This window comes from Canis lupus, chromosome X (assembly GCF_011100685.1).
Source record: "Canis lupus familiaris isolate Mischka breed German Shepherd chromosome X, alternate assembly UU_Cfam_GSD_1.0, whole genome shotgun sequence".
In the NCBI taxonomy this organism is placed as follows: domain Eukaryota; kingdom Metazoa; phylum Chordata; class Mammalia; order Carnivora; family Canidae; genus Canis; species Canis lupus.
This window is the reverse complement of record NC_049260.1, coordinates 15,968,013-15,982,028: the sequence shown is the minus strand read 5'-3', so window position 1 is coordinate 15,982,028 and position 14,016 is coordinate 15,968,013. Positions and strand designations below refer to the sequence as shown.

Below are 14,016 nucleotides of genomic sequence, written 5' to 3'. Positions count from 1 at the left end.
AGGCAGGGAGAGGCTACAGAGGTACAGATGAAGGTGGGCTGGCTTTGGAAGGGCCTCGAGGCCCAAGGCAGGAGCTGGAAAGCTGGGGCTCATCTGCCCCGCCACCTTTGCCTACTGTGTGCAAGGCTGGAAGGCCCTGGGACCAAGCTCCTGGCGCTGGCTGAGGGATGGGCTCCAACCCCCTGGATCCCGGGTCCTGGAAAGCCTCGTGCATTGCTCCCCCCCGCCCCCCACGGCGGACTGGCAACAGACGGCGCATGCGCCCTGGACAGAGCGGCAGAGGTGGGAACGCCCGGCAGAGGGCGCAGGCGCTCTGGCCGGAGCAGCCCAGGCGGGGCACCCTCGCGGGGAAGGAGTTGAGAGCAGGGGTCGGTGGAAGAGCGGGCCAGCGCGAGCCGCGGTGAGTGGGCGGGTCCGGGGTGGGGGCGGGGCGAGGCGGTTCCGGAAGGAAGTGGTTCCGGGTCCCGTGGCCCGGCGGTGGTAGCTGTGGTGCCTCTGCTGTGGGAGGCGGCGGCCGTGTGAGGGGCGAGGCCCGAGGGGCTGGCGGCGGGGCGGCGGCGGCGGCGGCGGCGGCTGAGGGGCTGGCGGCGGCGGCAGTGACTTCCCGGCCGGGTGAGCGGTCCTGGGGGGCGGGCGGGGCGAGGAGGCCCCGGCCCTCAGGGAGGGCGTGTCCGTCGCCCGGGAGGGGCGGTCTTGGGGCGGCGGGGAGGGCTGTGGGGAGGATGCTCCGGCTGGTCTTGGACTCCCTGGGGGCCACTCCCCTCCCACCGCCCCAGGCCACTGGGACAGTGCCATCTCGGGCGCGGCGACCTGAGCACCTGCTGCCGTGGCCCTAATCCTTCCCCGTCGTCCGGCAGCCTGGGGCCCCGACGTTTCGGGGCGACTGTCATGGGGACAGGGGGTTGGTGTTGAGGGATGGTGCCCTTGTCCCTGAGGCGAACCGGGACGCCGAGCCTGAGAAACCCGAGCCGAGGAGACCCTGCTTTGTCCTCCGGAGGCTCTCCTGCCGCGCAGCGGCATCTTCTTCTGGTAGCGTCCAGAAGGAGTCGTGAAGGATGCTCTTTATCCTGCTTTACAAAGTAAAACTTGTGTTTTTAGAAACGTATCTTGAAAATTGCCGCATCTCCCTGTGCTCTTTCTAAGGTGTATTAGGAAACTGGGCCAGTCACTGTCAGGATTATCCTGTCGGTAAATCAGGAGGAAAAGAAACCTGAGAGAAACTTATTCTCCCAAATATTTTCCTGCCGGGGTCCTTTTTGAGCTGCCTCCTAGGTGATCGCTTTTCTTTTCTGTAACAAAGTAAAAACCACAGGTAGAAATCTTGAAGGTCTGTCAGACTTCTGGCCCAGCAACCTTTTTAGGATTTTCCTGAAAGAGACCTGGGATGAATGAGACTTTGGAAAGAAAAGATTTTGGTGGGGATTCATAATGAGTGCTTTATTTTTCAATAGTATTTTGTTATGATATAGCAATGTTTATTAAGGGTTATTTTTTAATGGTACTTTTAAAACGGCTACTAAAACGTTCTGTTGAAAGCCCCTGCTGTTGTTTCACAGCTCCCCCCTTTAAAGGTCTTTTTAGAAATATTTTATATAGAAACATTTAATAATACATTTATTAACAAAATTTCTAAAATAATGCAAAACCATATGAAGAAGATAGTTTCACCAGTCCAAGTAACCATTATGAATATGGTTACTGCATATATATCTCCATTCTCTTTTTGTGCAGATATGAATGTATGGATTTTTCTAAAGTGGATTCTCTTTTGTAACCATTTTTTTTCTGACTTCATAGCATGCCATTACATGGCTGTAATGATTTATTTAGTTGGTTATTCCATTTTCACTACTTAAATACATTATTGAAGAAATGTAAAATCTGCACACCCGTGATTACTTCTAGTGTACATTCCTAGATTATAGAATTGTTGGGTTTGTTTTTTTTTAAATGTAAATTGCTCAGTTTCCCTCTGGAAGGGATGTGCTATTTTGCACTCCCACCAACAATCTGTGAGTGTCTTTTTCTACACCCTAGCAAAAGGCAACATTTAAAGGATTTCTACAGGATCACTTTTGGGCCATTTATGTTCTCTCCAACCAAGTACCATTAGTATTCTCTAACTTACTTTTTAAAAAATTTATTGATAGCAATTCGGTTTCTCATCTTTTATTCCATTTTACTGGTTTAGTAAGGAAGTGTTATCCAGGTGAGGCAAAGGCATCATAGAGTGGACAAGAGATTAGAACTCAGGGGTTCCTTGAAATCCAGTATCTCTGATTCCTTGAACAAATCACTTATCTTTTCTAAGGGACAATTTCCTCAACTCTAGACTAGATATTATGGTGCATTTGCCTTACCTTTCTTACAGGGTGGTTATTTAAGGGTCGAATGGGATTTATGGGAGGTGCATTTAAACATACTTTGTCTTGTTGCCAATTATTGCCATATTGTAAAAATTTCAGAGCACAAAAGCATGTTGATTTTTTAAAGTAGATTTCTGAATTCATAAAAGCCATTCTGTGATACCTTTGCCCCACACTCTTTCACTTATTAAATTTGAAGGTTTTTTTACTTTTATTCTAGATTATATTCAGAATGCTCTCAGTTATGAAATTAGGTAAATGAATGGATGCATCTGCACAAATATTGAAAGAGCATATATTTAAAGACACTGTATATAAAGCTGAGGGGGACAAATATAAAGCTCAATAAAATATAATCTGTGAAATCGTGATAAATAAAACATAGTCTTTGTGCCCTACAGCTACAGAATGCTCAGGCAGCTAAAGCTGCTTTCCAAATTTAGACGGCAATTTTAGATGTGATGCAGGATGTCAACTATTCTCAAGTGTGCTAAAGTCCAATTCTGCTGACCGAGCATCTGCACAAATGACCAGGCAGTCTCTTCAGGGTCATCTTTCTGAAGGTAGGAATTGCGAGTTGGGGAAATGTTAGTATTTGAGTCTGAGAATCTGGATTCTGGTTTCAGGTCCTTCACTTGGGGCAGATTGGTTAACTTTTTTGAGGCTTTTTTTTTTTCCACCTATGAAATGGAGGTTAATTCCAACTTCCTTGAGGTTTGTTGTGAGGATTAAATGAGATATTATTTGCAAGACGCTTAGTGAATCAATAAAACTAGCACTCATGTTCATTCTTATCCACTGAAAACTTAGCATCTTGAGGAAAAAGAAACTAGTTCCTTTGCAACTTTGTGTGCCTCCCTCCTACTAGTCATTAGCACTTAGTAATGCTTGCTAAATTAACATAAAATAGGGTGACTGGGTGACGGGCGCTGAGGGGGGCGCACTTGATGGGATGAGCACTGGGTGTTATTCTATATTTTGGCAAATTGAACACCAATAAAAATAAATTTATTTTAAAAAATAAATTAGGGATCCCTGGGTGGCGCAGCGGTTTGGCACCTGCCTTTGGCCCAGGGCGCGATCCTGGAGACCCGGGATCGAATCCCACGTCGGGCTCCCGGTGCATGGAGCCCGCTTCTCCCTCTGCCTGTGTCTCTGCCTCTCTCTCTCTCTCTCTCTGTGACTATCATGAATAAATAAATAAAATCTTTAAAAAAAAAACTGTGGAAAAAAATAAAATAAAAAAATAAATTAACATAAAATATGACTGCTGATAAAAACTCAGTATGGACCATTGAAGGTAATATGTAAATGTGGGATACTGAGAGAAATTGACTACGTTATTTGGAGTTTGCATTAAGGAATTAAAGGAAACAATTAATTGGACCTAGGTTCATCTCTACTATGTCTGTCATTCTATGTTATATCTCTGGTGCCAGGCACATAGTCCCTCCTTATCAACAATAAACCTCCTCCTTAGACTGCTGTTACCCAGCCACAACCCAGTTTCTTTTTCCTCTTCCAGTCAGCCTGTTAGGAGTTGGGTTTGTTTTGTTTTGTTTTTAAAGATTTTATTTTAAAATAATCTCTGTACCCAACATGGGGCTCGAACTTGCAACCCTGAGATCAAGAGTCACATGGTACACTGACTGAGCCAGTCAGGTGCCCCTAGAAGGACTCATTAATAATTGGCTTTCTTAAGTCTCCTTCCCTTCCACTTAGTTCTGTAGCCATGTGGATCTCTATGTAGCTTTTGCCATTAATCTCCTTTCTTGAAATATTCTTTAGTTTATGAGATTCTATGCTCTAGGGTTCTCTCCTTCCTCAAAGGATGTTTCTTCTCTATCTCCTTGGCTGGTTCGTCTTCCTTAAAAAGTTGATGTTCTTATAGGCTTGGTCCTTTTCATGATACATGAGGTGTGGAATGATTTATAGAGCATTGAGACTATCTGGTGTTTGAAGGTTTGGTGGAATTATCCTGTGAAACCATCTGGGCCTGATGCTTTTTCAAGGATATTTCCTTATTTCTTCTATGAAAATTGGTCTGTTTAAGCTTTCCTTTTTTTCTAGGCTGTAAAAACTAAAGTTTGTTACTTAATTTATTTTTTGGTTTCGGGAATAAATTCAGTGATTTATCACTTACATATAACACCCAGTGCTCATCACAAGTGCCTTCCTTAATACCCATGGCCCCTTTAACCCACCCCCCACCCACCTTTCTCCATCAACCCTCAGTTTGTTCTCTATTGTTAAGAGTCTCTTATGGTTTGCTTCCCTCTCTCTCTCCTTTTTCCCCCCTTCCTATATGTTCATCTATTTTGTTTCCTGAATTCTACATGTAAATGAAATTATATGGTATTTATCTTTCTCTAATTGACTTATTTTGCTTAGCTGTTTAAGCTTTCTGACTCTAATGGGGTAAATTTTGGTACTGTGTATTTTTCTAGCAAATTATCTCTTTCATCTGGGTTTTCAAATTTTGTAGGTAGAGAGCTACACAGTAATCTCTCATGATTTAAAATTTTTTCTTCTATTTCAATGGTTGGTTTCTCCCTCAGTCTGTCTTATTTTTGTATATTTGTTTTCCCCCCTTTTTTCTTAATCACATTATCTAGTGGTTTATATATTTTATTTTTTTCAAAAACTATAGAATTTTATATTATTACTTAGATCTAGTTTTCTATTCTCATCCTCCGTTTTTATCTTTATTATTTCCTTTCTTGTGTTTTCTTTTGGTTTACCTTGGTTTTTTTTTTTTTTTTTAGGTTTTTTTAAGCCTTGGAAATGAACTTATTTGCATTATTTCATTTTTATTGATAAATATGTTTAGAGCAACAAATTTCCCTTTGATCATTGCTTTAAATGTATCCCAGAGAATGTGCTATGTAGTGTTCTTGTCATTATTTCTTTAAAAATCTATAATTTCAGTTATAAGATACTCAGTTATTTAATAGGAAGTTTTTAAATTCCTAGGTGGAAGAGCTTTTCTGTTATTTTTATTAGTAAATCCTGGCTTTATTACATTATGATCAGAGGATATTTGTAATATTTCTATTCATGGCAGTCACTGATGTTTTCTTTGTGATTTAATATGAGTACTTTTGGTGAATGTGACATGGGCACGAGAGACGAATGTGTATACTCTCTAGTATCAGAGCATAGAGTTTGATAAATATCCTTAAGATTTATTCTATTGATTATGCTGTTTAGTTCTTCTATCTCCTTATTTTTGGACCACTGAATTGTCTAATATACCACTAGGGGTGCATAAAGACTCCTGTTATTAGTGTGTTTATAACTGTCTCCTTGCATCTCAAGTAGTTTTTGTTTCATAAAGGTGGTTCCTATGTTATATTTATGTAAATATGTGTATTTTTGTATGTTCTGTCTAAATAATAGATTATGACTTTCAGCATTAAAATTTGTTGTTTTTGTCTTTGTTTTTTGGTCATGATGAATGCTTTGGGGTTTGAATTCTTTGCCTAATCCCAGAAATGCCACCCTGCTCTCCTTTTGTTACCAATTGCCTTTCATTTTTGGCCATCCTTTCATTTTTAATGTTTCAACATCACTTTGTTTTAGATGTGTCTTTTGTACAACTCCTTGACTTTAGTTTTATGAGCCAAATTGAAACTTTTTATTATAATAAACCTATTAGGTGAGTTAAGCCCATTCACATTTATTATTAGGACTGATATATTTGGCCTCAACTTTATCATAATATTTTGTTATATTTGCTATTTCTTTTCATTGCTGGCTATGAGGTATATTTTTTGCTCTTTTATTAAAAAAATTGGGGGGGTGGCATTTAGCAAGTTTTGTATTTTTGTTCTTATGGTTGACCTTTGTCCTTATACCTTTATAAATGCCCTTACTCCCCTGTTGGTTTATTTAATCTTTTGTGTGTGTGTGAAAAAAAATACATTGTATTCATGAAGTAAAAGTAGGTTAATGATATAGGAAATAGTGAGATTCTTTATCTACTTCTAGCTCCTCCTTATGGAAAACCTGACCGGGGGGTGGGGGGAGGGGAAAAAAAAAGAAAACCTGACCATAACACCTAGCCTCTGTATCCAAAAGCATAATCCATCCTCTGGTCTCCTCAGGTCTGGCTTCCTCTGATTTGCTGATCACCCTCTTGTTCTGTGGGCTCTGACTTGGTGCAGTTCTGGGCTTAGATTGTGGCTTCTTTGTTGCAAAGGCTTTCCTGGGGAATTCTTTACATTTGTAAATGCTAGGTTCCTATTTAGTACAAAATTTTTGTCAGTTGATATTTTCTTTTTTGGTAACATCTTTACTGAAATATAATTAACATACCACACAATTCACCCATTTAAAAGTGTACAATTCAGTGTTTTTTGGTATATTCAGAGTTGTGCATCCATTATCACACTCCAGTTTTAAAACATATTCATCATCCCCAAAAGAAACCCTGTGTCTGTTCCCCCAGGGCCCCACCACCCCACCACCCCACCCAGGCAACCACCAGTCTATTTTCTGTTTCTGTGGATTTGCCTATTCTGGACCTTTCATATAAATGGAATCATACAATATGTGGTCTTTTGTAACTGGCTTCCTTCCCTTAGCATAAGGATTTCAAGATTCATTCCTGTTTGACCATGTGTTAGTACTTCATTCCTTTTTATGGCCAAATAATGTTCAATTGTATGGGTATACACATTTTGTTTATTCATTTATCTCTAAATGGACAGTGGGACTGTTTCTACTTCTTAGCTGTTATGACTAATGCTGCTATGAATATTTATGTATAAGTTTTTGTATGGACATATATTTTTATTTCTCTTGGTTGTATATATAGGAGTGGAATTGCTGGATCATATAGTAACTCTGTTTAAATTTTTTTTAAAAGGTTTATTTAGTTAGTTTTTTTTTTAAAGATTTTATTTATTTATGAGAGACACACACACACACAGAGAGAGAGAGAGAGAGAGAGGCAGAGACACAGGCAGAGGGAGAAGCAGGCTCTATGCAGGGAGCCTGACATGGGACTCCATCCCGGGTCCCCAGGATCACGCCCTGGGCTGAAGGCAGCGCTAAACTGCTGAGCCACCAGGGCTGCCCTATTTAGTTTTTTTTTTTTTAAAGATTTTTAAAATTTATATATTCATGACAGACACAGAGAGGGGTGGGGGCAGTCAGAGACACAGGCAGAGGGGGAAGCAGGTTCCATGCCAGGAGCCTGACATGGGACTTGATCCCGGGACTCCAGGACCATGCCCTGGCCCAAAGGCAGGCGCTAAACTGCTGAGCCACCCAGGGATCCCCTATTTATTTAGTTTTGAGAGAGAGAGAGAGAGAGAGAGAGCACGAGCGCATGAGTGGGAGGGGCAGAGGGAGAGAGAATCCCAAGCAAATTCCACACTGAGTGCAAAGCCTGATACGGGACTCCATCTCACGATCCTGAGCTCAAAACCTGAGCGGAAACCAAGAGTTGGATGTCCAACCAACTGCATCACCCAGGTGCCCTTGTTAAATCTTTTTTAAAGATGTTTTTAGATTTTATTTTTTTCCAATATTTTATTTATTTATTCATGAGACACAGAGAGAGAGGCAGAGACACAGGCAGAGGGAGAAGCAGGCTCCATGTAGGGAGCCCGATGCGGGACTTGATCCTGGGACTCCAGGATCACGCCTTGGGCTGAAGGCAGGCGCTAAACTGTTGAGCCACCCAGGGATCCCCTAGATTTTATTTATTTATTTGAGGGAGAGAGAGAGAGAGAGAGAGAGAGAGAGACAGCAAGCACACAAGTGGGAGGAGGAGCAGAGGGAGAGGGACAAGCAGGCTGTGCTGAGAGCAGAGCCCAACTCAGAGTTCTATCTTAAAACACTGAGATCATGATCTGAGCTGAAAGAGAGGTGGATGTTCAGCTGACTGGGCCACTGAGGCATCCCTCTGTGTTTAATTTTTAAAGGAACTGCCAGACTATTTTCCCAACCTGCCACATCATTTTATGTCCGCCCCCCCCCCCCCAGCAATGTATGAGGTTTTCTTTATCTCTTCATCCTTTCAACACTTGTTATAACCATCTAGTTAGTGTGAAGTGGTAGCTCATGATTTTGATTTGCATTTTCCTAATGATTAATGATGTTGAACATCTTTTTACATGTTTATTGGGCATCTGTATACCTTCTCTGGAGAAATGTTAATTCAGCTCCTTTGCCCATTTTTTAATTGGGTGGTCTTTTATTATTGAATTGTAAGAGTTTTTTTTTAATTTTTAATTTATTTATGATAGTCACAGAGAGAGAGAGAGAGAGAGGCAGAGACATAGGCAGAGGGAGAAGCAGGCTCCATGCACCGGGAGCCCGACGTGGGATTCGATCCTGGGTCTCCAGGATCGCACCCTAGGCCAAAGGCAGGCGCTAAACCGCTGCACCACCCAGGGATCCCTGTAAGAGGTTTTTTTGTATGTTCTAGATACAATCCTTTATCAGATATGATTTGCAAAAAAATTTCTCCCTTTCTGTGGGTTTCCTTTTTGCTTTTTTGATAGTATCCTTTACAGTGTAAACATTTTAATTTTTGATGATACCTGATTTATCTATTTTTTTTCTCCTATTGCCTGTGTTTCTTAAAAATATTTATTTATTTATTTATTTTGAGAGACACAGGGAGAGAGAGAGAGAGCAGCAGAGACACAGGCAGAGGGATAAGCAGGCTCCACACAGGGAGCCCAACGCGGGACTCGATCCCGGGTCTCCAGGATCAGGCCCTGGGCTAAAGACAGGCGCTAAACCGCTGAGCCACCGGGGCTGCCCTATTGCCTGTGTTTTAAAGTAATATCTACGGGCTCCCAGCATGGAACCTGCTTCTCCCTCCTGTGTCTGTCTGTCTGTCTGTCTCTCTCTCTCTCTCTCTGTCTAAATAAATAAATAAGTAAGTAAGTAAATAAATAAATAAATAATCGATCTATCTATCTTTTAAAAGATGGGGGGGATCCCTGTCCCTGGGCAGAGACATAGGCAGAGGGAGAAGCAGGCTCCCCACAGGGAGCACGATGTAGGACTCAATCTCAGGACCCCAGGATCACACCGTGAGCCAAAGGCAGCCGCTCAACCAATGAGTGACCCAGGCATCCCACTATTGGTCCTTTACTGACATTTTCTCACTCATAATTTGGTTGGATGTAGCTCATTCTCTATCTAGTAGATTTCTCAGAAAGGGCTAATTAAGTGCAGGAACTCCCTATGTTCTTGTATACTAAAAACTGTTTTTTTTCTTTAGTCTTGATATTTGAAGGATAGCTTGACTGATATAAAATCCTTGGTTCACACTTACTTTCATTGATTTTATTTTATTTTTAAATTTAAATGGTGATCCATTGTTGCCTTGCTTTATATATTAGTTTTGAAATATCTGATGCTAGTCTGATTTGTTTGGATTTATAAGTTATTTATTCTTTTTACCCAGAGGTGTTGAGGATTTTATCTTTTTTAAAAGATTTTGTTTATTTATTTATTAGAGAGAGAGAGAGAGTCTCAAACAGCCTCCACACCCAGCACAGAGCCCTACGCAGGGCTTGATCTCGTGACCCTGAGCTCATAACTTGAGCCAAAACCAAGAGTCAGACGCTTAACAGACTGAGCCACTCAGGCACCTAGAGGATTTTATTATCTTAACTTTGAAATCAAATAGTTTTTACTAGGCTATGTTTCAGAGTTGATTATTTTAGGTTAATTTTCCCAGGTATCTGGTGAGCCCTTCATTGTATAGATTCAAGTATTTTTCCATTTCTGGAAAGTTTTCTTTTCTTTTTCTTTCTTTCTTTCTTTTTTTTTTTTTTGAGGGGGGGGAGCATGAGCAGTGGGGGAGGGGCAGAAGGAGAGGAAGAGAGATTGAGAGGCTCAATCTCATGACCCTGAGATTGTGATCTGAGCCAATATCGAAAGTCAGACACTTAAGTGACTGAACTACCAGGTGCCCCTGAAATGTTTTCTTGAATTTTAGTTTAAATGTTAGTTTATTTCCAATGCTTGTTTTTTTCTTCTCAGAGACTACATTAATACAAATATTATTCCTTCTTTACCTGTCTTTTAGTTCTACTACTTTCTCTCTGACTCAATCTCTGTCTCACATACTCACTCACTCATTCATTGTCATTTTCATTTTGGAGGGTTGTTTTCCTGCTTTTCTTTGATGTCCCTTAGTAAATTTTCATTTGAGTTTATTCTTTGGACACCTTGTAATTTATCTTCACTTCTGAGATAATTTAGGTTTTTTCCTCCTATTTCTTTCTGAGTTCAGTTAAGTTTTTTTCTGTCATTTCACTTTGTTTTTTATTTATTTTTGTCCTTAGTTTTTAAATTTCGGATTCAAGGTGAGCTTTTAAAAATATATATCCTTAAATGCATTTGAATGTATTTAATTCTGCTGGAAATATAGACTTAGAGTTTTCTTCTGCTTCCTGGTTTTTAGGTGAGGAATTTTCCTCAGTTGAGGAATTCTCTTTTTTAACTTTCTTTTTTTAAAGAATTTATTTATTTATTTATTTATTTATTTATTTATTTATTTATTTATTTATTTATTTATGAGAGACACATAGAGGCACAGGCACAGGCATAGGCAGAGGGAGGAGAAGCAGGCTCCATGCAAGGAGCCCAATGCGGGACTTGATCCCAGAACTCTGGGATCATGCCCTGAGCCGAAGGCAGATGCTCATCGACTGAACCACCCAGGTGTCCCTCTTTTTTAACTTTCTTATAAACACATGGAAATCATTATACTTTAGACATTTTGCAAATCTTGTGAGTATGAAATAGTATCTTATTGTTTTATCTTCCTGATTAGGTATGGTTGATTATCTTTTCATGTTTATTCGACATTTATGTTTCCTTTTTTATTGTAAACTAAAAGGATAGAGCTGTCATTTACTGAGGTGGGGCAGAGACCATAAGAGGAGCAGAATTTGGAAGGAGGTCAGGAGTTTGCTCTTGGACATGTTTGCAGCATCCAGTAGGTTGTTTTGATATGTAAGACTGCAGTACAGAAGATAGGTGAGGGCTGAAGATACAAATTTGGGGATTGTTAGTTTATAATGATTATTTAAAGCCATGAGACTAAATGAGAGTGTAGACTGGGGAAAGAGTATAAACAATGAGAGGTCTAAAGACTGAAGTCACTAGAGGATGACTGGGTTCACTATTTTAGGGTCAGAGTGGTGAAGGGGGAGATGAGAAACCAGCAAAAGAGACAGAAGGAATTGTTAGAGGTAGGAGGAGGGATCCCTGGGTGGCGCAGCGGTTTGGCGCCTGTCTTTGGCCCGGGGCGTGATCCTGGAGACCCGGGATCGAATCCCACGTCGGGCTCCCGGTGCATGGAGCCTGCTTCTCCCTCTGCCTGTGTCTCTGCGCCTCTCTCTCTCTCTGTGACTATCATAAATAAATAAAAAAAAAAAATTAAAAAAAAAAAAGAGGTAGGAGGAAAACCAGGAAAATGTAGTATTCTGTAATTCAAGTGAAGAAAATGTTTCTAGAAGGAAGGTATGATCGACTGACAAGTGCTACTGGTGGGTCCAGGGTAAGGAGGAGAAATAACCATTGGATTTAGTGACAGATTTGATTAATGATCTTGACTAGAGCAGTTTGGTGTGGTGGTGGATTGAAGGCCATATTGATGTGAGGCCAAGCAAGAATAGGAGAGGAATCAGAGAGAATGATTATGAAAGGCAACCCCTTGAGGAATTTGATTATAAATGGAGAAAGAATGGGGCACCTGGGTGGCTCAGCGGTTGAGCGTCTGTCTTTGGCTCAGGTCATGATCTGGGTCCTGGGATCAAGTCCCACATCAGGCTCCCTGCAGGGAGCCTGCTTCTCTCTCTCCTATGTCTCTGCCTCTCTCTCTGTGTCTCTCATGAATAAATAAATAAAATATTTTTTAAAAATGGAGAGAGAAAAAAAATGCAGAGAAAAGGTGGTAGCCCCAGGAGGCTATGGTTCTAGAGATTTGGGAGCTTCCCAGGAGGTAGGTTGTAAAGTGATGGGAAGGATCTACTGAAGAGAGGGAAATGTTGTGGGAGGAAGAAGAGAATCACTGGAGCTGGGTCTTTCACTTGAGTCAGGGGATGTGTCCAGTGCTATCCTGGTAGAGATGGCCTCTTTTGGCACTAGCATCCTCTTCAGCATCTTTCTGGGAGTGAAGGTGCCTGCTGTCCAGTCATCTTTGTGTGTTCAAGGGAGATAGATTCATTCACTACCCCTGGTCCTGTACATTCCCTTTGAAGTAGCAGCATATCCAGTTTATCTACTATTATTGACATCTTCTCTCTGGTCACAAACTCTGCTGGTGTTTCAGTCTTTTCTCTCTCTGTGTATCCTGAAGATAATTCCTTTGATTAATTTTACTAGTCACAAATAAATTAGTTTAAATCAGAGATTGACAAACTTCTGTAAAGGACCAGATAGTATTTTAGGCTTTGTGCTTCACAGACAGCCTCTACTACATATTCTTCTCTTTCTTCTTCTTCATCTTCTTTTTTTTTTAACCCTTTAAAATGTAAAAACCATTGTTAGGTTTTTACTCTGTTTTTTTATAAATGAACTCTTCCTTCTCCCTTATCCATTAAGCCACTGAGCCAGTACTTTTAATTACTAGCTGATGTGCACTAAGCAATTGCAAACAGAGTTAACTTTTTTTAAAAAGATTTTATTTATTTATTTACTCATGAGAGACACACAGAGAGAGAAGGCAGAGACATAGGCAGAGGGAGAAGCAAGCTGCACGCAGGGAGCCCAATGCGGGACTCGATCCCAGGACTCCAGGATGATGCCCTGGGCCAAAGGCAGGCACCAAACCGCTGAGCCACCCAGGAGTCCCCAGGGTTAACTTTTAAAAAAAGTTTTATTGAGATGTAACTTACAGGTTTAAAGTGTGCAATTCAATGGGCTTTAGTATGTTCATAGAGTTGTGCAACATCTTCATAATGTCTGATCTAATTTCAGAGTGTTTTCATCACCCCAAAGCAAACTTTTTTATAGCTTTGAGGTATAATTTATATGCAATAAAATTCACCCATTTTCAAGTGAATAGTTTGAATTTTAATAAAGCTAATTTTAATATTATCAAAGGGAAATGTTTTGAGTAATACTTTATTTAATCACATAGTAAATCTTATTTTCTCCCAAGGGACCTTCACCTTTTCCTTTAAGGCAGTAGTTCTGTATTCCTTGGGCCAATAGCATCCATATCACTAGGGCACTTGCTAGAAGTAAGGCCCACCTTTGGGGTAGGGTCTAGCAATCTGTGTTTTAACAAGCCTTTCAGGTGATTCTGTTGCACACTGAAGTTTGAGGGCCACTATTCTAAAGTCTTTTGCAGAGTGGAATTGCTGGGCTATGGGATATGAGCGTGTTCAACTTTAAATGGGTACTGTCAACTTCCAAACTGGTTAATACTCATGTATACTCTCTTAGCAGTGTATGAGAGTCCCTATTGTTCCACATCCTCACCAACACTCCAGAATGTGCAACTTCGATTTTTTTTTTGTCAGTATTGTGGATGTGGAATGGTTATGATCTTAATCTCATCAGTTACTGATGAGATTGAATATCCCACGTGTCCATAGATCATTAGTGTTTTGTGTTCTGTGATATGTTGTTTGGAGTCTTTTGCTTCTTGAAGCAAATAGAGTTA

The 14,016-nt window shown here is 40.8% G+C and overlaps 1 protein-coding gene across 6 annotated transcripts in view; it reads left to right on the top strand.

The window, feature by feature from the left end:
• The first annotated feature begins 325 nt into the window (after window positions 1-325).
• BCLAF3 (BCLAF1 and THRAP3 family member 3) overlaps window positions 326-14,016 on the top strand; it is a 59,477-nt gene continuing 45,786 nt past the window's right edge. For 5 of the 6 annotated variants that reach the window (XM_038587011.1, XM_038587010.1, XM_038587012.1 and 2 more), the window contains exons 1-2: window positions 552-612; window positions 2,768-2,929. The gene's annotated coding sequence lies outside the window, so the exon portion shown is untranslated. Of the gene's footprint in view, window positions 401-551; window positions 613-2,767; window positions 2,930-14,016 lie in introns of those variants that run through there. The other variant, XM_038587006.1, reaches the window with a different exon arrangement.